The 26,239-nt window shown below is 36.6% G+C and overlaps 2 long non-coding RNA genes across 2 annotated transcripts; both read left to right on the top strand.

Annotated features, from left to right (window-relative positions):
* Positions 1-21,300: 21,300 nt before the first annotated feature.
* Positions 21,301-21,973, top strand: LOC113332565. The gene is made up of 2 exons (XR_003351603.1): positions 21,301-21,558; positions 21,665-21,973. It is a non-coding gene; the product is annotated as an uncharacterized LOC113332565 (long non-coding RNA).
* Positions 21,974-23,241: 1,268 nt separating this feature from the next.
* Positions 23,242-24,518, top strand: LOC113332560. The gene is made up of 3 exons (XR_003351597.1): positions 23,242-23,303; positions 23,494-23,668; positions 24,376-24,518. It is a non-coding gene; the product is annotated as an uncharacterized LOC113332560 (long non-coding RNA).
* The last annotated feature ends 1,721 nt before the right edge of the window (positions 24,519-26,239 follow it).

Below are 26,239 nucleotides of genomic sequence, written 5' to 3'. Positions count from 1 at the left end.
CAAAATAATTGATATCCATATATACTGTATTGATATGTACTTTTGATATGTAAGCAATACCCATGCATATTGGTATATTTTGCTTGGGTACATATCAATATGTTATGTTATATAAGAATAGTAACCTTTTCGTCGTTATTTTCCAACTCAATTGCTAAGAGAATGGGAGAAGGTGGTATTTGTGTCAGTGGATATACAGTTGAGGACCTTGTACATAACGCTTCTTTGGAGCAAGACCTTCTCAACTACATACAATACAAGCTTAATAACAAGTTTTTGAAAGACCAGCCGAAGCACGAAATAAGCAGAAAATACTTACCGGTCTTGCATCTTGATCTGTCCGCTTGGGTAAGTTTGTTATCTTACAGTGCATATTTAACACACCACATATTCATGCTAAAGTATGTAGGAATAGGTACACTACATATTAGTATGTAGGAATAGGTACACTACATATCTATATTGCATAAACATGATTAGATATGACCCTTCAAGTACATCCATTTTTTCAGTTCAATGTCGAATTCCCGGATAAGATCGAAGGAGTAGAAGCAAATTTTGTTTACAAACCGATATTGGATATGGATAAAAGTATCAAGAAGATTCTTGTACCGATGTGCCATTGCAATCTTCATTGGACGCTACTTGAGTATGACTACGAAAAAATGGTGTTCAATGATCGTTGTCATAGGCGTCAAAAATAATTACACTTTCTTACTACTCAAAATATATAATGAAGCAAGGGAAAGAAAGGATCGTTTCCACAGAGAGGACTAAGGTTGTCAAGTTGTTTCGGTTTCCTATAATAACAATTGGGGGGTTTTCTGATTTTTATAAATTAAACTAAAATAAAAGCAAATAAAGAAAAGTAAACAAATTAAACAAGAAAAGATATTGGTTAAGGATTTTATTTTCAGTCACAAACATGTTCTTATCTCTTAATAACTAGAATTGATATTTAATCTCTCATTATCAAAGGCCCTAGTATACCTTGATCGCAAGAATATCCCGCTAATTTCTTCTTGTCATCAACAAACACATTAAAAGATGCGAATATGAATTCTATCTAAGAGAACAACCTAACGTGTAAAAGCACTAATCAAGTTTAATTCCCTAGATGCATTAAGTTCTATGAAATCAGGCCAATCAAAGCAATCGAACGTGTAAAAGCACTAATCTGATTTAACAAAGGTCATAAATCACTTGCTATTACTATGATGCATCACTACAAGCAATAACCACAATAATGCTACTTGCATTCAAGGTATACCACTTTTCCGTATAATAAACCCTAAACTAGCAATATATGTGAATGCAGGTTCAATCAATTGGCCACTCAACTAAACAAGCAATCAAATCATACATGACGATAATTCTAGTGAATCATGATCGATAATTATGAGACAAAACTAATTTATTGACAAGAAACATGCTTTGTGAAATCAAATTAATCCATAACCAATAATAAGATTAACTCATGTTCATGGAGTTCATAACAAGAAGTAAAAGAAAGGTTTTCATGTTTCTAAACCCTAGAACAAAAGTAGAAGCAAAAGATAAGATCCCTCGGAGAAGAAGACTCGGCTCTTATACTTTCTATTGTTTCACCAATCTCCAAATCTCGGCCAACAGTAGACAGCAGCCCAAACTGGCCTCTATTTCAGAACAACCCACAAGCCCAAGTACTTGGCTTGTCAGTTATAGACGACTGACAACCTAATTTTCTGCATTTCCACCAGTACCAGTTATTCTCTCATCTAGAACTACCACTGTGGCTCACACCATCACCGCTTGCCTCCTCTCTTCCTAGCCATTGCAGCACCAATGCCATCTTCTGCAGCTGCAACATCACAAGACCAGAAAACCAGCACCTACAGCTCAACTAAACCATTCATTGCTGCTTCAATTTCGGCTACAACCCATTCTCTGTATCAATCATCTTGCAGACATACACAACCACAATTCTTTCTGTTACCAGAACCCATGGCAACACCTCAATCCATGTGTAACTGCAACCACCATTTCAGGCCAATGTTGTTAGAGCACTGCTCGGTCAAACTCGCATGCGTTGCTATCTCAAGCATGTTTGTCAATGTTAGTGATCAAAACTTTTTTTTTTACTATGAAAGGAGAAGTTTTATTAGATTTAAAGTTAGGCAGAGACTGCACATAAGTTTTCATCAGCTGTAATTGATGTTTTTAACCAAGAACTATAAGTCTTGATTTCTAGTCTCTTATAGCTAAGTCTCGGACTAGGATAGTAAGTGTAGTCGAGCTCAAGGACTTCATGGCGATTCATCATACAAGAAGAATATATACTCAAGGAACCGGTGGAACTTCTCGACAAAAAGGTATGTGGAGACTTGAACTTATCTGTCACTCAAAAGTCTATATATTCTATATCCTACTCTTTGAGACAAAAGTCGTATGCTATATATATAGACTAGATCATACACATTTGGTATTTCGAGCCGAGTATACCTCGCCTATCTATATCTCGAAATATGTGTTGGTAAGCTTTTCGCTTCGACCAAGTTTATCTTTACCTAGTGACGAAAGTCATGAATGTTTTAATCACTTTGAAAATTGCTTTGACGAGAAATAGTGTAACAACTATATAACGTCCTCTAAGAATGTTTCAATGATTGGAATGAGAGTTTATATTACATAACCAATGGATTCCTTGAAACTAAGTTTTCGAACTTTGTTGATCAAGAGAACCGGAAGTATGGCAAGTGCCAAGTTCGCGAACTGCCGAAGTTCTCAAACCCGAGAATTTCTGCTGGAGTTGACAAACTACTTGCGTGAGCCAAGTCCGCGAACCCAGTCCGTGAACCGGCGTAGTTCTCGAACCTTAGAATTTCTGCCGGAGTTTGTAAACTCTATCTGGTGTCTTAAGTCCGCGAACCTAGTCTGCGACCTTGAGAAGGTTATATATCTAAAGATGATTTCTGAACTTAATCTTAAAAGACTAAGGAATGCATTTGCAAACCATGGATATTAAAGTTCATGAACTGATTCGAGTGAATCAAATCATCTTTGCTTCAATTGTGTCTTGTGTAGTTACATAAGATTTCCTTGCAATTGAACAACTCTCTTAACTAGTTCATTTCAGTCAATTGAACTAGTTATGGTGAAGAAGAACATGGTTGGTATGAAACGCTATATGGTTAACCTCTTTGGGTAGACTATTGTTGAACCAACCATGTACACGTTTGGGTGTGGTTAACAAACCTAGAAGCGTACAATCATTTGTGTATGACAAGCTAAGTTTTCGATCTAACGGTTGAGAAATATTAGCTTGAATCTAAATCAGGTTTTCATATAACATTGAATATTGATTGCTTTGTAACTAAGGCAAAACCCTGATTTGAAAGGCTATATAAAGGAGACATCTAGTATTGTGCAAAACTAATCCCCACACCTTACGTGTGATACTAGTTTGCGTGCTAGAGTCGTTTCTCCTTTAACCTTTGGTTTTCTTCTTCTAAAACCAGGTTAATGACTTAAAGACTTCATTGGGATTGTGAAGCCAAACCGATACTACTTTTATCGTAGTTGTGTGATCTGATCTTGCATCTTCTATCGTAACAGTACAATCATATTGATTGGCTTGAGATCGTGAGAGTTCTTCGATAGGCAAGATATAAAAAGTAATCACATACCTTCGTCTCATCGTTTGTGATTCCACGACATCTTGTTTCGCTACTATACGATTAAGATTGTTGCAGGTGATTGATTAATCTAGGTTGTTCTTCGGGAATATAAGACCGGATTATCAATTGGTTCTTGTTCACCTTGATTATTATCAAAGAAGAAACAAATTTTTTTAGGGTTTTTATGTGGGAGACATATTGATCCTTTGATAGACTTGTCTGTGTGAGACAAATTTGTTTATTGTTAAAGCCTGCGATTTTGGGTCGTACCAACTCTTAGTTGTGGGTGAGATCATCTAAGGGAATCAAGTGCGCCGTATCCTGCTGGGATCAGAGGCGTAGGGAGTACAACTGTACCTTGGATCAGTGGGAGACTGATTGGGGTTCAACTATAGTACAGTCTGAAGTTAGCTTGGAGTAGGCTAGTGTATGTAGCGGCTTAATACAGTGTGTATTCAATCTGGACTATGTCCCGGGGTTTTTCTGCATTTGCGGTTTCCTCGTTAACAAAATTCTGGTATATGTGTTATTTCTATTTCTGCATTATATTTCTTTATATAATTGAAATAATACAGGTTGTGCGTTTGAATCAATCAATTAGAAATATGACCATTGGTTGTTGATTGATATTGATTGATCCTTGGACATTGGTCTTTGGTACCGTCCAAGTTATTCCTTGTGTTTGATCAGGACTCGCTGATTTCTATTATCTTGAGTAAATCAAAACAAGAGAGAGATATTAACTCCTTGAGATACTTTTACCTAGATTGAGTCTGACTGTCTATTTGATTCTCTAGAAAGTATTTCGGAGTTAGTCCATACAGATTGCTAAGCGAAATATTGGGTGGTGTTATTAGACCCCCGCTTTTTCAAATGTCACTGCAATACTTTCATCTGCAACTTCCCAGCACCAGTCACTGCACACAACCCATTAATCCTCTTCTATAATTCGAGTAGCATCATAAAAGAACCCTTCCTTCATCCAATTCCAAACTCTACTTCGGGCCATAATATTCACAATCCAGTACCCATTTCATCAGCACATCACCATTACCCGCAGCTCCATTCTACAATTCAAACTTCAATCAACAACAACAACTTGTACTCATATTCAGTACCTGAAGCACCACCTGCAACTTCTCATACACATTCAGCTTCATTGTCTTTCCTAGCCGTTGCACTAAAAACTCACCAATTGCAGCCCCTTGCAACTCCAACAGCTCCACCACTGCAACACATTAAACTCAGAGCCTTCATCTTTATCTCAGCCTTAAGCTCAAGTTCTTGACTGCGGCACCTATAACCCTCTAGACATCTTTTCCTGCATGAGCCAACACACAACACTACTGTCTTCCATGTCATGCGGTAGCGTCAAGACCTGTAGCTTTAGTAATCAACAACTCCATTTCTTCTTGTTTTCATCATCTTTACATCCCTTGAATCATCCACAAAAAACACATCTTGTCTGTAATTCGAGCCCCAAACTCCATCAAATCTCTACATTTCCTTCTCCTTGAATTCGAATTTCAGATCAAATACGTCCAGTAATTCAACCCATCTACCAGCAAAACAAACCAATTCCTCCAAACCCTTATTTCAATTTGATTTAAATCTAAACTTCGAACCCAAAAACCTAATTCCTTTGATGAGCACCCATCTGCCATTCATGATAACAACATCACCTTTCTTCCATCGAATCCTTTAACTCCTCTTCTTAATCTGCAACCAGTATACTCTTATTACTACCAATTTCGCCTATGAATCTTTCCTTCTCTCGATTTCATGGTTCCGCCGTAACTCTTGCGAATTTCAGACGATAAGAGCAACAAATGATGACCTGCTGAGTTTTAGGTCTTGTGTAGGAACCTGGATTACTCCAGACATTCAGAAATAGAATAAGGGTCACCCAGTCCACATATGGATTGCCGGTTCCGAATAACCAAAAGTCTAAATCTCTATCCAACTCATCTGTCAGTTATGGGGAACTGACAGTTCATTCTTCACCTCCTTCTCGCGCACCTTAGCCCGCTCCAAGTATACCTCGCATGTGAATTGGCCTTTGTGCTCCTTTTCGCTCCAAATGGATAATTTCTTCTCCTTCTGCTCATAATGACTCCATTGCACCTAATAAACTCAAAATCAATCATAAGAGACACAATTCATAAAGACAATAGCAAAGAAAGCATAAATACTAGATATAAAATTAGGTGTTTTAGACACCTATCATTCAACAACTACAATTCTTCTGTGAAAGATTGGGGAGAAACATGTTATCCAAACGCCACAAAAATGACAGATTTCATGTTCAAACCTATCAACATATACTTGGTGCAGAACAAAAAAGAAACATTGAAGAATTTAGTAGTCAATGAGTGTGAAGCACCTCAACAAGGAAAATCATTGGACTGTCTACTATATGTGATGCATTTTATGAAAATGAATTTGAAAAGCAAATATCATGGAGTAACTTTGGGAGATGACAAGCAAGTGCAATTGAAGATATCAGCATGGACTGCATCTCAGGGCTTCCCAAGACAGAGGGTTGGGAGGAAATTGTGGTGGTGGTAGATAGGCTCACAAAGTACAGCCATTTTTTGTCACTCGGCCACCTTATACTGCTGCCTCAGTAGCTAAGGTATTCCTAGACTCTATTATCAAACTCCATGGGATACCCAAGACTATTGTTTCAGATAGAGACAGTGTGTTCTTGAGTAATTTTTGGCAATCATTATTCTCTATAATGGGTACTGCATTGCACATGAGTACAACCTACCACCCACAATCTGATGGGCAAACAGAGAGGGTGAATGTTTTTCTTGAGACCTATTTGAGGTGTGACTAGCTTCAAGCTAAGTAAATGGGTAGCTTGGTTGTCATTAGATGAATGGTGGTTCAATACAAGCTTCCAAACTAGCCTGAAGTTAACTCCATTCGAATATCTGTATGGGTACCCCCCATTACAATTTGGAGTAACTGCTTCGAGTCTTGGCATCAGTTCAGCTGCAGATGATTATCTACAACAAAGGCAAGCCATGGATGGAATTCTGAAGGGTGTATTAAAGGAGGCTCAACATAGAATGCAGCAACATGCTGACAAAAAGAGAATTGAGAGAGAGTTTCAAGTGGGAGATTGGGTATATTTGAGGCTACAACCTTATAGACAATCATCAGTTCAGCTGAGAAGGAACCTTAAGCTTGCTGCAAAAATTTTGGGCCTTACAAGGTGCTTGAAAGAATAGGGAAGGTAGCTTATAAACTACAATTACCACCAGGGTCTAAAATTCATTCCACTTTTCATGTTTCCCAGCTGAAGGCAAAGTTAGGTCAGCGTGCTCTTCCACAAACTGCTCTACCAACCTTCGATAAGAATGGCGAAATGAAGATCAAGCCACTCAAGGTGTTGGCCAATAGACAAAGCAGAAAGAATAATCACACTGTATCGCATGTATTGAGTCAGTGGGAGCACCTCCTTCCTCAAGATGCGACATGGGAAGACAAAGATTTCATGGCTAGTCAATTCCCAAAACTGATCCTTGAGGACAAGGATTTGGAGGAGTACAGGGTATTGTCAGGACCCTAAGTTCTATGGCTTATTACATCGTAGAGGCATACCCTGTGTTATGGCACCGGGTGTACTAGTAAAAATTATTAGTTAGTTATTAATTATGTTTTATGTTGGTAATCATGAGTTAGTTCGTGCATGTGTGAGCCGCACAACTACTCACTAGGGTTTGGTTAATGTTAGAGCATTGCTCGGCCGAACTCGCATGCGTTGCTATCTCAAGCATGTTTGTAAATGTTAGTGATCAAAACTATAAGTCTTGATTTCTAGTCTACTATAGATAAGTCTCGGACTAGGATAGAAAGTGTAGTTGAGCTCAAGAACTCCATGGAAATCATCATACAAGACGAAGGACTACTCAAGGAACTGGTGGAACATCATCGACTAAAAGGTACGTGGAGACTTGAACTTATCTATCACTCAAAAGTCTATCTACTCTATCTCCTATCTTGAGACAAAATTCGTTTTGCTATATAGACTTTGATTATACACATTTGCTATTTCGAGCCGAGTTTATCTCGCCTATCTATTTCTCGAAATATGTGTTGGTAAGCTTTCGCTTTGGCCAAGTTCATCTTTACCTAGTGACGAAAGTCATGATATGTTTCAATCACTTTGAAAATTTCTTTGACGAAAAATGGTTTGTGAATAACAACTATATAACGTCCTCTAAGAATGTTTCAATGATTGAAATGAGAGTTTAGATTATATAACCAATGTTGGATATAAGTATTGTGTGGCAACACATATATGTATAAGTCCTTTTTTCTTGAACCGAAGTTTACGAACTTTATTGATCAAGAGAACCGGAACAAGAGCCGTGAACTCAGTCCGTGAACTCAGTCCGCGAACTCAGTCCGTGAACCCAGACCGCGAACTGGCGGAAGTTCTCGACCCGAGAATATCTGCTGGAGTTTGAGAACTCCTTCGGGGAACTTAAGTCAGCGAACTTAAGCTGGTTATATCTAAAGACGATTGTTTGTGAACTTGTTCATATTAACTAAGGAATGATAAATGCAAACCGTGTCTATAAAGTTCATGAACTGATTCGAGTGAATCAAATCGTTTTTGCTTCGATTGTATCTTGTGTAGTTACATAAGATTTCCTTGCAATTGAACAACTCTCTAACTAGTTCATTTGAGTCATTTGCACTAGTTATGGTGAAGAAGAATATGGTTGATATGAATTACTCATATGGCTAACCATTTGGTTAATTATTGTTGAACCAACAAATGTACATGTTTGGGTACGGTTACACAAACCTAAAATCGTGCATTTCATTTGTGTGTAACAAGCTAAGTTTTCGATCCAACGGTTGAAAGATATTAGCTTGAATCTAATCAGGTTTTCATCTAACGGTGAATATTGAATGCTTTGTTACCAAGCTAACATTGATTTCAAACCCTGATTTGAAAGACTATATAAGGGAGAACTCTAGCAACTAGGAAACCTAATCCCCGCACCTCATGTGTGATACTAGTTGTATTAGCTAGAGTCGATTCTCCTTTAACCTTAGGTTTCTTCTTGTAAACCAGGTTAACGACTTAAAGACTTCATTAGGATTGTGAAGCCAGACCGATACTACTTTCTCGTAGTTGTGTGATCTGATCTTGCATCTTCTATCGTTTTGAGTACAATCGTAACGATTGGATTGAGATTTATATCTCTGATAGGCAAGATATAAAAGTAATCACAAACATTTTCGTCTCATCGTTTGTGATTCCACAATATCTTCTTTCGCCACGTCGATTAAGATTATTGTGAGATGAATGATAATACTAGGTTGTTCTTCGGGAATATAAGTCTGGTTTATCAATTGGTTCCTGTTCACCTTGATTTGTCAAAAGACGAAACTAAAACTTGTATGTATTTTTGTAGGAGACAGATTTATCTATTCCTGTAGCTGTGTGATACATATTTGTTTATTAAAGTCTTCGACTTTGGGTCGTAGCAACTCTTAGTTGTGGGTGAGATCAGCTAAGGGAATCAAGTGCGTAGTATCCTGTTAGGATCAGAGACGTAGGAGAATAATTGTACCTTGGATCAGTGTGAGATTTATTGGGGTTCAACTACAGTCCAGACCGAAGTTAGTTTGTAGTAGGCTAGTGTCTGTAGCGGCTTAATACGGTGTGTGTTCAATCTGGACTAGGTCTCGGGTTTTTTCTGCATTTGCGGTTTCCTCGTTAACAAAATTCTGGTGTCTGTGTTATTTCTATTCCGCATTATATTTTGTTATATAATTGAAATATCACATGTTGTGCGTTTGAATCAATCAACTGGAAATCCGGCCTTTGGTTGTTGATTGAAATTGATTGATATTTGGACATTGGTCTTTGGTACCCTGCTTTTTCAGTTTATATTCCCGTGTTGTAGAGAGTGTGTGGTAGAAAATTATTAATCCAAAAACTCTTATCTTCTTCTCTTTTTCTCACTGTTCTTATCTTCCTTGAGCTGTTATGTGTTGTTTGTAAGGTAGATCCTTACAAATAGCTATTGAATATATCTCACGATAACAGGTAACTTTGAAGTAATCGTCGACGTAATCAAACATCATTCCTCCAGATCTATCAATAGCTACAGTAGCGTGCGAGCATGGAAAACCATACACACGCCATCGTTGGCAAGTACAACTTTTTTTCTTTAGATCTACCATGTGAGACCTGCACACACAAAACACACCATATTATCTACTGAATATCTATACAATATATATTGATATGTTATCTGCAGTACACCTAAGATACTAGTTTGGTGGATATCACATCACAGAGCATGATACTTAAAAGAAAAAAAAATAACTAAAATTCAGATGATAGAGATTAAGTTTAAATGCTAACCTTGGAGAATGCACTTCATAGACGTTAGAATGTGACTGACTAACTTTCCAGGGACGGCCAATTTGAATGTGTAGTTCAAGCAAGGCTTGATACTCAGGGGTTAACAGTTCTGGGTTCATCAATACACTCTCTTCGCGACGTTCTGACATCAACTCCATTATACGTAGCCTACACGACAAGGAAACAACAAGTCTATTTTACTACATTATACGTAGATTAGTGGAGCATCCTTAAAACAAAACATACATGCTTGTACTGTTACAAAGAAACTAATAAAATCTTAACACTACATATAAGCTTGTACTGTGACAAAGGAAACTGATACAAACCTGATCTTGTCAAGGAACGCACATGTAGGTAACTTCTTCTCACGGTTAATCCAATTATTAAATGATTCGGCAATGCTTAAAGAAGTCTGACCATACCTACATCCCTTGAAGAACGCGCTGAACCACTTTTCCCTTGGAATGTTGCGACAATAGTCATCAACCCAAGGCCTTCCCAAATTAACCATTTCTTGAAGAGCTTCCTCGCATCTTGCAGGAGAAAGCGCATATGTTTCCTTTTGGAAAGCATCAGTCACTTCTTTATACTTTTTGTCAGACTTTGCGATAGGTAAGCTTTGGCCCAAGGGGAAGTAGCAATAGCTATGATGAGAATTAGAGAACACTTTGGGAATATATTTAACCAACCCATCACATAGGTCTGTCATAAAAGTGATAGGGCGATCATCATCCAAAGCTTCCTTCAGATTCTTGAAAAACCATTCCCAATTGTCATTATTTTCTACAGAAACTAATGCATATGCGAGAGGATAAAAACCTGCAAAAGGAATTATTAGTTATGTTAAGCAACTGCTAAAAGGAAAACAACCAGTACATATCAACATATTGATATGTAGTTTTTTTCTGCAAAAAGGAAAATAATAACCAACTGCTTGAGTATGTGAAAAGCTGACACTACATATTGACATGCAGTATGTTTTACCTCATACTCAGTAAGGTCAAATATGTAGTAGTATACTCATTTTTAGTATTGTAGTCAATGAGTAATCTAACTACCAGACACTACATATCAACATGTAGTCCTTGTTCTATCCCACTGTTTTTTGTTGTTTTAAAGCATAAACAATACTAGTTATACTAGTTATATGTCCTTGTATTGTTACAGAAATAGGCAGTACATATTAAGACATGTTGCCGTTAAGACATGTAGTTGTCATATGAAAAAAAAAAACAGTTACCTTTATTGTCGTTAAGACATGTTGCCGCCATGGGAGCTCCTTTAAAAGTCCCAGTAAGAAATGTACAATCACAGAATATCATCGGACGACAGAATTTATAGCCCTCTCTACAAGCTCCAGAGCAAATAAAAAGTCTATTGAATATCTTTGTTGCATTGATGCGTGTTGTGGGTACAACAAATTAGTGATCTTAATTTCACTCAATTAACAAGTAATATAATGAAAGTCAAGTTCGTTCCCATGAAGAGCAGTGAGATTTATTTGTTCAAAAGGTCACAATGGGGGTTTTGTTTTAGATTTAAAAATAAATAAACAAAGTAATTGAAGGATTAAGTTGTAAGAAATATAGAAAAATATGATCGAGGAACCCTTCTTCATTACTAAACCGTCAATGAGTTAATATATTCATCAATTCATCATTAATCATAGATTATTATCAACCATGGAATAACAACTAGCGCAGTGTTATCCCCTAAAGTCCTTTGGTCACTGGAAGCGCTCGAATATCAGATTCTATTTGTCTAAGCCACTAAGTAGTAGCGTACTCAAGGTGTAGCTTAGTCGAATGCTTTATATTTTATGACTTAGGTTAATCTTAATAGTTAGACTCTTAGCGCAAGGTCCACTTTCTAATGTTGTTCTACACGCGATTGCTCCACAGAATCCCTCTGCAAGGTCTCACGTTTTCTACTTGTATATGGGTTATTCAACAATGACACGGATATCCTAACCCTTTACTAGCAATAAATCAGTCAATAAACTACTATAGTTGGCCACTTAGAGAAATCAATTAATCAATCATAGACATTCATTAAAGTAGAAGCAAATAATAATCATATGAAGAACTCAAAATAGATGCATATATTAATCCAAATCAAGTCTTGAACTTAGAATTCATCCTCAATCAATTATGGGTTTAGCTACTCTTGGATGTAGAAACACCCATATTAAACATATAAGAAAATGGAAGAGAAATCGTTACGATAATGAAATCGCTACAAAACCTAGCTTTTCTTCCTTGTGTTCTTCTCTCGAAAAACTTGATAAAAGATTAAGATTAATTATAGAAAATATCTCTTATATAGCTGCCCAAATAGTAGTTTCGCCCGTGTCTCGAGTCCCGGTCAAATGGTTTCCAAAAACTCGCCAAACTAGCATAAGCAGGTCACGGCCAAGTTTGGCCGCACCACAATATCTTGAGATTGTCTCAAAGGCTTGCGTAGGTGGCAGGAGCCCAGCCCAACTGATCTTGTTCAACTGTCAGATATAGAGGACTGACAAATATAATTCTCAGCTAATCTTCTTGAGCTGTCAGTTCCCTGAGACTGACAATGTAATCTTCAACTTCAATTTCCGCGGACAGATATCCCACCGTGAGAAAATAATTCCCCTGAGTTTTCAGTTTTCGCCCGTCAGAATCACGGATACTCATGCCTCCGTGAGAAATAAATTTCCATGAACTTTCACTTTTCCCTTCGTCTTTTCATGGTAACTCCCGCATTCGTGAATTTATTTTCTCCCTGACTTTTAAAACTAGCCATCCACGGATATTCTGGTAATCGAGAGTTTCATAATCTTCTGAAGCCAATAACTCCCGCGTATACCAGGATCTCCGTGAAAACCATCTGCTTATGGATTTCTTCCTTCCATCACGTAATAGCAACTCTATGTTGTTAGAGAAAATGAGTTTATAAAATAGTTTGGTTTTTGGTCTTGGTGGGATTGGAACTTAGGATTTATTGGTCACTAAGGACACTAGCTCATTTTCACTATTTGTGAATGAATCTTTAGTCCCACATAGGGAAAACTAAAGATGATACCTCTCCATAAGTATTGAAAATTTTGATATTAGAGTGGCCCTTGGGTCATTAGCACTTTTGTGCGAGGGAGAGGACTTAGGCAATGGTCTAGTTGGTGCAATCACACATTTTCACACAGCGCGGTGCTTCGCAACGAAGCACGCATGCCGCCGCCACCGTCCGTCCGTGCGGGCGGGCCGGGCTCGGGCTCGGGTTCGGGTCAAGACTTATCTTTTTTGGCAAAACTTCTTTTGAATTTTTGAATTAATACTTAAAAGATTTCAAACAAAATAAATCTTTGGGCAACTTTATGTCTATGCATGAACGTTATATCAACATTAATTTGCATGAACGTTTTTATTTCAAATTTAAATTTGCATGAACATTTTATATCAAACATAATGACGCATGAACGTTTCAAACCGTTGGAAAAAATCTGAATTAATTGAAATTGTTTTAATGCGCGTTTATGAGACCTCTCTATTCTCCCCTATATAAAGCGATCACTTTCTCTCATTTCGTTTTGTGTACAGAAGAGCTACTATCCTCTTCTTTTCGTCTTCTCCCCTTGTGTGGTCCTTTATTTTTCATTCCGTGCGCAATTGTTGTTGAGGTCGTAAGAGTGGGCAAGTACTATAGTGCTAACAGTGCTTGCAACGGGCAGTTTTATCCTGGATACGAACTTGACCACAGGGTATAGGCATCACTCATTCTTGAGGCGTACCGGTCAAATATCGTTTTAAGGACAGCGTGTTGAACACGTGACTCTGTCCTCTGTTTGCAGTCCAATTGAGTGTCTATTTACTTTCCAGAAATTAATCCTTTTATTCTTACATCTTTCTAACATCTTTCTTGAGTGTTTTATTGTTACAGACTCAACAATCTTAACACGATATTTCTGTTTTCTGTCTGTAACAATGGGTAAGAACGATGTTGAAAGGCCTGCAAAGTTTTCTGGAAAAGACTTTAAGAGGTGGCAGTCAAAAATGTTATTCTTTCTAAGTTACCATGAGTTGGATTCATATGTTCTGAAACCTTTTGATGAATCACTGAATGATGCTGGTCGTGAGTCTTCTTTAGAAGAATGGAAGAGGAACAATTACATGTCTAAAAATCATATTCTGAATTGCTTGGAGGATGCTTTGTATGATTTTTACAATGCTAAAGAAAAATTCTCTGCTTTTGATTTATGGGCTGCTTTGTAGGCGAAATACCAAAGCTGAAACAGCCGGAAGTAAGAAATTCTTGGTAGCTAGGCTTTATGAGTATAAAATGGTGAATGACAAATCTGTGGTTGATCAATTCCTTGAACTCCAGCAAATTATGAATGAAATTCTTGCCGAAGGTATGGTGATTGATGAAACTTTTTAGTCCCACATCGTGGAGTTTCCAATTTTAGTAGTTTTAAGAAACTATATAAACCTTTTAGTCCCACATCGGGGAGTTTTTCTTCTTAAGTTGTATTTGTCAATTATATAAACAAATTCACTATTTTTGTAAAATCTATGGGAAAGGGGTTGCTCTATATTTAGAGGGACCCCCAATGGAAAAAAATATTTTATATTGTTTTTCTCAAGCGTTCGAGATTTTCCTTTATGGTTTTTTCGGAGTTGCCAAGCTCAAGTTGAGCGACTACTACATATGCTAGTAATAGGTGTATTAAGGTGTTTTATCCTAGAGATATCCGTCCTATGAGGGCTATAGCATCACTCTTGAGTGTAGCCGGACGCTAATGTCTTAAGGGCAACGTGTTGAACATGTGACTCACTCTGTTTTTCCAAAGTTTTGCCTTGTTGCTGTTGCGGAGATATGGGGAGTTCATTCGTTTCATCAAATCGATCACTTCCATTATAAAGGATATAAGTATCAATAACTTTTGCTTATTTGATTTTTCCTTGTTTTTGATTATTGCACCCAACATATGTCTCTCTTCTCCATCGTTAACCATAGCTAACCATGTCTCTTTTCTCCATCGTTAACCATAGCTAACACTCATTGTCGCAGCCATCGAAACCAAACACCATTAATACTTAGAGCGTCATCGCCAGATCCAGTGAGTCTGAACCGATTCCTTTGCTCGAGCTTTCATCAACCATCAACCGCACCACTGCCTTATTCTCCGACCAATCTTCTCTGTCCACAACTCCATCTTCATCATCCCGATATATAGCAACATAAGTTGATCAGCAGAAATCCCTGCTTTTCTTTGTAAACTCGAGCTCAGACTATCCATACTTCTCAGTCCCCCGTTCCTTGGACTTTTGTCACGACCAAACTTCATTATTATCAGTCCCCATATTCTCTCTGACCTTCCTCCGGTAATCACCACCATTTCCACTTCACTGCCAAGCTCGAGCAGAAACTAACAGTCTATACTATAAATGCAGTTCATACTCCATCTCTGACTCTGTTCTTCACAACAACTATCTCCGTCAACTGCCAATGGCAGTAACCTAAAATTTCAGTTTCCTGAACCGGTCTCCTGAATGGTAAGGAAGAAGATGATGGTGGCAGCCCCAGGTGAGTTTGTTGTCTGCCTTTGACCCTCACGCTTTCAACTGTCAGTCTTAGAGGACTGACAGTTCATTCCTGTTCCTTGGCTGCCTTTAGTAATATGGGCACGTGCCTTTATAAATTATGTGCTTCGATATCTTCGCGAACTTTGACTTGCTTCAGACGCCCATAAAATCTTCATACGACGTTGGAATGACTCCATTCTTTCTCTGTTGGCTTCATCTTTTCGTCCTCTTCAAGGTGATGGTAAGAACTTCTAGAGTTGAATGAGTTCCACTTGGTCTTTGGCCTTTCTCAGCTTATAGCTAACTCCTTTTATTGCATAATTGAGTGCCAATTCGCTTCTTTTGGATGATTCACCTAATAGAACACAAATAAAAGAAAACAAACGTAATATACAATAATTCGCAAGAATATAAAGCAAATACTATCATGGAATGGGACTAAAAATATATAAAATATGCACTTATCATGCATCATTGTTGTCGAAATAAATATATGACCCAGGGTTTGTTTCCCTATCTGCATTCACCCACCACGCAAGATCAGTGTACGACTTGACATCATCTCTAAAAATATGTTTATGTGACAACTCAAGTGCATGATATGCATGGTGATACAGGATGGGGATCCCGCCTCCAACTTTAACATAATATACAATCTCTGCTGGCTTTATGAGAGGGTTGTGCCTGACACGCTCATGAATTATATTGTTCATGAGCTTTCTCGAAATAGTTGGATTCTTCAACATATAATCACCACCATAGGTATGCCTCCCAACATATTCCTTTATCTTATAAACATCAATAGAACTACCAATGGCAGTTGCATGAAGCCTCTATGAACAACCTTTCTCGCTGCATACGGCGGTGAATCTCTCAAGGTCATTCTCAACTTATTTACCTTATATCCAGTTCTCATGCAGTATTTTTGCAAGCCATACGTATAACATCAACACCACCATAGAATAATTATTTTGTATACTCAAAGATGTTCTCCCAACAATCTGAAAAAAAAGCACATTTGGAACCTCTTTACCATCTTTCAAATAACTGTTTTTTGCCCTCACAACTAAGTCTGCATTGTTGTCAACATCCATATGCCTAGAAGAACTAGATCCTCCATCTGAAATAACATCCACATGAAAATCAAAGAAAGACGCTTTCTTTGCAAAATGTAATGCAGCAAGACTTTGGAGCGATACATTGGCAAGAATAGGGACTATCACTTCATTCTGGACATAATTAAAGACAATAGTCGATGGAATCAACCAGCTCCACGTATTACAGATGGCAAACTTCAAATCTTCTAAAGTCGAAGACGATGTAACCAAATATCCAAAGTGGTATTGCTTGTGGTATTCATGAGAGTAGCAAGCAATATCTGAATCGTGAGCAACGTCAGACATGTTGACCCTGTAAAAAATGATCAAAAAATTAACAACCCCCCCCCAAATAACTATTGGTAATATACATATTGATATGATACGAAATGATGTATACTGAGCCTGTGAATGTATATGTCCTATACATTTCAATATGTATTGACATGTACTACAGTCTAAAAAAGAGTCTCTGAATGGATATGTGTTATATCATTTTGATATGTATTGACATGTTTTATGCACTACGTATTGACATGTACTGAGTCTCTGAATAGAAATGCGCTATACATTTTGATACGTATTGACATGTACTGCAGGATGAAAAAGAGCATGATATATGCAGTACGTATTGGTATGTAATGTAGGATAAATAACAAACATTCAAATACATATCAATATGTACTGTGTCTATGAATCAATATATTCCATATATTTTGAGACACATGATCATATAAAAAAAAAGCATGCTAATGAACTGCAGCTAATTGTCATGTGGTGGTTATTAGGGAGGTGTATTGAATAAACATTGAGGAGGATTGTTATGGGTGTAATTAGTAATCTTACGGGTGCCTTAATAATTTCTCCTTCTTTTTGTTAGAGCCATTGTTGGCTGGGCACTGCTAGTCACGAATTGATTCTTTCTGATCGTCCTTACCCTATCAAAACCTTGTAAGAAGGGCGGCTGGGAGAATAGCTAAGAATTCAGATAGAACTTTGTTCTCAGGCTGATCTTTGATCAGATTTATCTCTTTTTCTCGGTTGCTTGTTGTTTCAATTTGTTCAATTATAGAACACTAATAAAAAGAAAAACAAAATTACTACACAATCTGTCTAATGAACAAACATATCTCAAAATATACAAAAATCAGATTACAAAGAAACTAATAGAGCAACAACAAAGAAAGATGATTGTAATAAATACCCTGTTCGAATATGAGATAAACCTAATTCGAATCTGAGATAAACCTAATTGAAAGACACAAAAATCACAAAAAAAAATTACTTAAAAATCGAACGAAAACTGAATTGAACAATGTAAATCATCCTAAACTGAAAATGATAAAGAAATTTAACAATGTACATCATAGAAAATTATACTGATAGAAATCGGATCAGAATAAACCTAATTATTCATCATGATTTCAAGAAAAAAAAAATAGAACAACAACAGAGAAAAATGATTATACTAAATACCTTGTTCGAATCTGAGATAAACCTAATTCGAATCTGAGATAAACCTAATTCGGATCTGATATGACCCTAATTGAAGTGAGAGACACTACTAGCAGCAGAGAGTGAGAGACACAGAAACGCAGCAGCAGAGAAGCGAGAGACTAGATCTGAGATGAAGAAAAAAAAGGAAAGAAACAGAGTTGGAATTTGATTTCCTCGTTATAAACAGTTGCAGAAGGGTACGTTTGGTATATGCAAAATACAGTTTTGTTTCAGTCGTACGTGTGCTGGACGGGAGAATAAAAAATCTGGTCCAAAAATCAGCGAATAATAGTCTTTTGGTGCTGGACTACACAGTAACCGGTTCTCCTATACTAGATTAACCAGTAATTCCTAGAATCTTTAACCGTCACCCCACCCATCAAATGACGGGGAGGATAGGTTACGGGTAAAATAGTGACGGATAGGGTAACAATGGTAGGTACGGGTGGGTATAAGCACCCCTAAACAAACCAAATAAACTAACAACAAGTATCAGATACTAACAACAAGTATCAGATAAAAATCATAGTATATAGTAGCTTGAAATCAATGGATAATTGCAGCTGAGAAAATTTTGTATTATTATAATTGCAGAAAATCGGGCGAACAAGATGACGGGTATGGGGGTCGGATCCGAATCGACTCAGGTCTATTGTCTTTTCCTATTCCATTTGTCGGCACCTAACCATTCAGTAAACTGACTCACCAGTCTTCTTAAATATAATTTATTTCTTTTTTCTTTTTGATCGATCAAATCTAAATTAGAAGACGACTTATCGAGATACAAATTGAAACGGGTACTCAGCTAAATTAAAAAACTATGGATCCTTCATGGTAGAATCGATAACTTATTCCTTAAATATCAAAATTCAAGGGGAATTCATGAACTATCGCAAAAGAAAAATTCAGATTCGACGAAAAGAAACGATCGCCAGTTTAAAACTAAAAATCAATTTCTTTCAAAAAGAAACGTAATTTAAAATTGAGTTTCAATTTTGAACAAAACTAGCAAACTAAGCGGCTTCAAAAAATAATAATCAAACTAGGCTGTATACTTCAATTGTTTTTGAAATTAGATTGATTTCTTCATAAACACAATAAAAGGGAAAACCATCTTCAAATGAGTGGAGTGGCTCCACACCATAGATATTAAGATCTAGGCTAAGAAGTTAGTTACGTGGGACTAATTTATAGTTTCTCCAACATGCTCCCCCTCCACGTGTACGGCGGAGATTAAGCCACTACAACATGGACCTCTGTACAGGTGGACGGGCGCCCTTTGGGTCTACTTTTCATTCCACTCTCATACGGGCCTAGCTCTGATACCATGTTTGAAGTGTGTGGGTTTCCAACTCAAAACAAATTGGCAATGAGTAGATTGGCTCCACACCATATATATTAAAATCTAGGCTAAGGAGTTAGCTATGTGGGACTATTTTATAGTTTCTCCAACAGTATTAATTTGTTACCCAAATTTCAAATTTCCTAAAACCCCAAACTTACATACACGCAAAAAAGAACATCTAACCACTAGAGACACCTTGATAATACTCACCAGTTGTGTTTTTCGTTGTGTTGTGAAGTATTCATTCCTTCTTTAAATATGATATGTGATTGATGTAAGATATGGCTTCACTGTAAATTCGTAAGAGAGAAAGTGGTTAGCATAGCCATGGACGACATCTTGGAGAAATTAAGAATAGAGATTTGGGAAGTAAAAACAAGGGATTCAGAGTTCAGGAGAGAATATAGAGAAAAAGAGAGGCGGGGGATAAAGAGTGATTTAGTTTTTTATTTTTTTAGTATTTTTTTCATGAAGTCCAATTGAACATGATTGAATTTTTTTTCAATTTGATTAATACATGTTTTGTATTTTTTCAATCATGTTTTGTGATTACTTTTAATCAAATTTGCTCTCTCATGTTCGTATTTTTTCGTTTCTTTTTGACATATGAGAAAGCAAACTTGATTGGAAGGAATCACAAAACATGATTGAAAAGATACAAAACATGTATTAATCAAATTGAATCATTAGTTCCATGACAATTACAACATGGGTATATAAATCTACAACCTAATTCTCTACAAACATAAAATCCTTAATATACGCAGTTCTCAAAATCATCCATTCGCTTAAATTTAGGATACAAAACCCATTTACGATTTATCAATTTTCATAACAAAGAAATCAACAAGGATATTGATTAACAATCCCATACCTTTCAATTTCCTTAGATTTAGTTTGTTTTTTGTGTAATTGTAAGTGAATGAATCAAACTCTAAAGTTTCAGATGTTGTTTCAGGCTTTATGATGTTAGTATAATTTGGATTTCCTCAGTATATGTCGTGGAACTTAAAGCATAAGTTTTGTGGTTCAGAGACAGATTTTGATTTTCTAATTGTTCATCTCTCTTGTTTTTTTTTATGTTAACTAGCAAAGACGCATGTGCGATGCACTTGCCGATCCATTTTTGAAACCCGAAAGCATATGAGGTGTGCGCGATGTTAAGTACTTCGAGAATTTGTTGTATACTTGCTTTACACGATTTAAACGTCGTAGATGTAACCGGCTGTAATGGCTATGCGCATGATGCACTTGCTCTGCCGTTTCATTATAATTGTAGATAATTTGTGCCATAATGGTCTGTCATTGGTGGCGACGGCAGCGATGATAATAGTGGCGGTTGCGATCAGTGGATAATTCGTGCCTTAATGACATTGCATTGGTGGTGGCGGCGGCAAAGATGATGATAGTGATGACGGTGGCGATGGTAGTCCCTATCGCACTTAGCTTGCATATATTGGTGTTATACCTTTTACATCTTTTGATTTTATGTACTCCATTTTAAAAAAGAAGTATTAGTATCATTTATTTTCATTTTAGTCTAAAAATATATAAAATTAAAAAGATAATGAGAACTATTTTTCAGAAAAAGAGAGGGCGTATAAAAGTTTTTATTTTACAACATCAGGTATTCTTCCGAAAGAAGAAGAAAAAGAGCCTATAGACAGACTTGAAAAATTAGGAATACTTAAGGTTTGCTCTATGGGTTCCCACTTCCCATTCATTTTTGTACGCATACACATCACTTGCACGCATATAATGGAAATATGTCTATGGGTATCTTAGTTCAATCGAACGGCATAAAGCTTGTAACATACACGTGTGATTTTGTCGGATATCTCTAGAAGAAACGACTCTTATGTAATGGTCAAATCATACACTAATCCAGTGTGGAAAACCTTTCAAGATTATGAGTCTCTTTCTTCTCTAAACATCTGAACTGTGAGAGTGAGAGCAAAATGAAGAATAAATAGGATTTCTTGTTAGGGAGGGGTGGAATCAAGTGATTTTTTATTTCAGTGATTTATGTATTTATTGAACTTGATTTTGATCATAGTATTATTTCAAACCTTTTTTTTACTATGTTTTTATTTGTTTTTGATCAGCAGAGGTGGTGCCGGTGGTGGCGGCGGAGCTGTTGATGGTGGTATTAATGAATTGAAGGTGGATTTGGGGATGATCATCAAGAACAGAAAAGGAAAAAACAAAGCAGCTGCAGAAGAACAGTAGCCGGAACGATTGAAGTTACACGATTGATAATATTTGATTATTATCAGGCAAAGAAGTTTATGTTGAATTGTTCTAAGGTTTTAGTCTTTAATTACAATCGTAGAGATTTTGATCACCCATGCATGTGCGGTGGTGTACTCTTAGATCCAATGAATATGATATAAATTTGATCTGGTATTTTCTGAAAATATCATATATTCTCTTCTTAATTTCTGATAAATAATACATATGGTGGAGAACGTGTAGATGGTGGTGGTGGGTGTTGATCATGGTCAAGTGGGGCGGCGGTGTTAATAATCCTGTTATGTTTTCTAACGGTGGTGGAACGGTAGGGGTAATAAATCATGTTGTTTAGTGGAGGTGGTATCGGTGGCGGCGGTGGAAGTGGTGTTTAGATGATGGAGGCAGTGGAGGTGCAGGTGTTCCCAGTGCGGTCGAGGTGATGCTGTTAGTGGCAGTGAAGGAACGATTAATGGTCTTCAAGGAAGAGAGTGTTATTTGTTAGATTAATATTTTAGTGAAATAAAAATGGAGGGGTATTTTGGTATTATCAGGTGCACATGACCACCAAAAAGACCCATTTTCTTTTCTTTAGTGAAAAATACTAGAACCCCCAACTATATGGGTTCAAACATATAGAAGCCCCAACTATATGGGTTCAAACATATAGAAGCCCCATTAAATGGATCATCCACTGTCAACTACATACTTTAAGAAAATGATATTACTAGGCCCAAAAAATCAAATTTTCTTCGGATCTGGCCCATAATTAATTATTACGAATTTTAATAATACCAAGGCTACCCTTTAATATTTATACAAGAGGAATAACAGAAGATACTTTCATTTTCTATTTCATTTTCTTTCTCCGTCTAAAACCAGAGTTGCTCTCATAGATTCATTTTCTAGGGTTTTATCTATTCGGTTGTACAAGATCTAATCTTCTGATTTGATTTCACATCAACAATTTGCAAGCAAATCGATCTGTGATTTAGAAAGAATGAATTATGTATAGAGATTTTTGTTCTACTCAATCTTCTGCTAAAAGAATTTAGTGGTTTTCGATCTATGTCATCTATGGATGCCGATGTACGACGAAGAGGAAAAAATGACATCAATCTCTATTTCTGTATCTGTATCTACTGATGATGTTTGTAGATCATCACTTGTTTGTGAATAAGTCGAAATCGAGATGCAGAGACAATGGAATTCGTCATCAACTATTAGATCTGAAGATTCAACAACAAAAAGTGAGAAAGATAAGTTTCTCCCTTCTAATCCTGTTTAATTCAATTAAAATTCCTAGTTATGTGATCCGAAAACAAAATTGACTCTAATTTGTTGTTTCGAAGCTACTTCAGGTAAGGTTTTCTATTTAATTCAATAGGTTTTCCTGATTTAGTAGTTCTACTTTCTTAGTTTGATAAGGTTCTGATTTTTGTTTCGTTGACTTTATTCAGATCGGAGAAGAACATTATTTTTATTGAATCAACAGGTTTTGAATCTAGGTATGTTTAGGTTTGTTGTTTGTTTCTGCCGATTTGTTGATAATACTAGTTAAATTCTCCATTTAATAAAAACGCTGATCTCTCATAATTCTAATGGAGCTAGTTGTGGACTCTTGTTGGTGTTTTTATGTTGCTTATCTTGACTATATATGTTGAGTTTGGTTAACGAATCTATGGTGGTGTTGATGGTGGAGATGCAGAATCTGGAGGAGTATGAGGAGGATGTGGTGGTAGAGGTGGTGGTATTGGAGCAGGTTTGAAGGAGGATTTTGAAGTCAGTGGTGGTGTTTTTCAGAATTGATGAATTGAAGGAGATGATGAGAAGATAAAGGATGAACTATTTTAAGTTTCTACTACTGGTGCTAGTGGTGACAGGTAATTAGCTGATTTCACAAGGTTCTCTTCTTTTTTAAATGTTTATGTTTTTTTTGTGATCAAGGTTAACTTGTTCTGATAAATTTACTACGGTAGCATCCCTGTCAATGATTGGTTTTTACTGTTGACTTATGCATCCTTGTAAAGGTAGTATATGGATTTTGTAATGTATATCAAAGGGGTCAATGCTTTCCGTTGAATGAATGTATATCAAAAGGTAGTATATGGATATAGGTCTGCACATTACATCTGTTTAACTGCACATTAGACAAGCCATATGCATGACAGTTTGCACATTTAACTAGCATTGGCAGACTATATATGTGTAACTAGTAGTTACACATCTAATCAAATGTGTAACTTCTAGGTACACAAGCTAAATGAATGTGTATCTACTAGTTACACATGCAAATTAGATGTGTGACTTATAGTTACACATGTTAATTTGATGGTATATGCATATGTAACCTAATATGAAACTTCTATCTAACTGTAACATTTTTAATTTTACCTTCTTTTTGTAGAGTCTGTAACTCTGTAAGGGTGAACTATTAAGTTTTGTATACTTGCTCTAGTTTATTCAGTTATGAGATAGATTTGACTATTCTGTGTCCATTGGTTTTTGATTTTTGGATGTCCTGTTTTGTTCATTTGTATGAGAAGTGTTCTAGCTGCTATGGTACTGATATCATTTGCTTGTCATGTAGTTACTAAGAAGGCTGACCCCAAGGTGCTGGCTAACAAAGCTTCCAAGGCTGTCAAAGCTGGAGCATCAACCATTAAGAAGAAGGCTAAGAATATCTGCACATCAGTCATATTTCACAGGCCAAAGACATTGCAGAAGGCAAGGAATCCCAAGTATATATTAGTGCACTACCAAGGAACAAGCTGGACCATTACCAGATCCTGAAATACCCACTCACCACCGAGTCCGCAATGAAGAAGATTGAAGACAACAAGAAGAAGAAAACAAGGATGCTTTCAAGAAGATGTACAACATCCAGACAGATAAAGTGAACACCGTTATCAAGTAAGCCTTCTTGATTACTTACGACTAGCTACTTCTTTTTCTTGAAAGGTAGTATATGGATATAGGTCTGGAATGGTTTCACTTAACTCATACATCTGTTTAACTGCACATCACACAAGCCATATGCATGACAATTTGCACGTTTAACTAGCATTGGCAGACTATGGATGTGTAACTAGTAGTTACACATGCTAATTAAATATGTAACTTCTAGGTACACAAGCCAAATAAATGTGTATCTACTAGTTACACATGCAAATTAGATGTGTAACTTATAGTTACACATGCTAATTTGATGGGATATGCATATGTAACTTATAGTTACACATGCTAATTTGATGGGATATGTTATAGTGGTGATATTTATGAAATTGAGAAAAGAACATCAAGTCCTAGTAGTAGGGAGTAGTAGTGGATGCAGATTAGACTAATTAGATGCAGGTTATACTTATAGTTACACATAATAATTAGATGTGTAATTTCTAGTTACACATGATGATTGTATGTGTAACTTATGCTAATATGCATGTGTAACTATTGTTTACATGTGTAACTACTGATTACACATGCATTTTGTTTTCCTGGGTTCATATCTATACCCTGCTGAATCAGTTGTGTGATCATTTTTTGCGATATTAATGTGCTAGCACAAGGTTCCCAGGTGTTTGTATTATTCTGCCAGTATAATTACTGTCTGAAGCTTTACTTTCTGTTGCTTAAAATGTCCTTCGTCATCGATAATATGAAAATGGCTTAGGTACATCTAGCCTAGCGCTGTAAAACGTCTTTCTGTTAATACAGTGCTAACAACGTCTTTCTGCTGAAGCAGTGATATCTTAATTAAGAGCTTCTCATTCACTTGCAAGGTTAACTGTATTATTTTATGACTGGTAATTGCTTGATAGTCACCTCTCGTTTTTGCTAGTGTTATTCATTTAGAGATGGATTTGCTGATTTTATGTTGACATATCTAAGTCAGATGCATGTGTAACTCCTAGTTACATCATTCAGATGCATGTGTATCTGCAAGTTACACATGTTAATTAGATGTGTAACTTTTACTTACACATACTGATTTTGGGTACACATATCAATATGTATGTGTAACTCCTAGTTACACTAGTCATATGCATGTGTAACTGCTAGCTACACTAGCCAGATGAATGTGTATCTCCTAGTTACACATGTTATATGCATGTGTAACTCTCAGTTACACAATTCAGATGCATGTGTAACCGCTAGCTACACTAGTCAGATGCTTGTGAAACTGAAATATACATTGTTTTATGTACTGTTCATTTTAATCGTATAAATACTGATTGCTTGTTGTTATATTTCAGGTTTTAGATAACTTCATAAAAGCTAATTGCTTAAACGTGGTAATGGTCTCGCTGGAACTGGAATTGACGCTGAATACACAAGTCAGATGCATGTGTAACTCTCAGTTACACTAGATAGACACATATGTAACTCTCAATTACACTAAACAGATGCGTGTGTAACTTCTAGTTACACATGCTAAGAAATTATTGTAAATGAAT

This window comes from Papaver somniferum, chromosome 1 (genome assembly GCF_003573695.1).
Source record: "Papaver somniferum cultivar HN1 chromosome 1, ASM357369v1, whole genome shotgun sequence".
Classification (NCBI taxonomy): Eukaryota; Viridiplantae; Streptophyta; class Magnoliopsida; order Ranunculales; family Papaveraceae; genus Papaver; species Papaver somniferum.
Note: the sequence above shows the minus strand (reverse complement) of the source record. Positions and strands in the feature narration are given on the sequence as shown.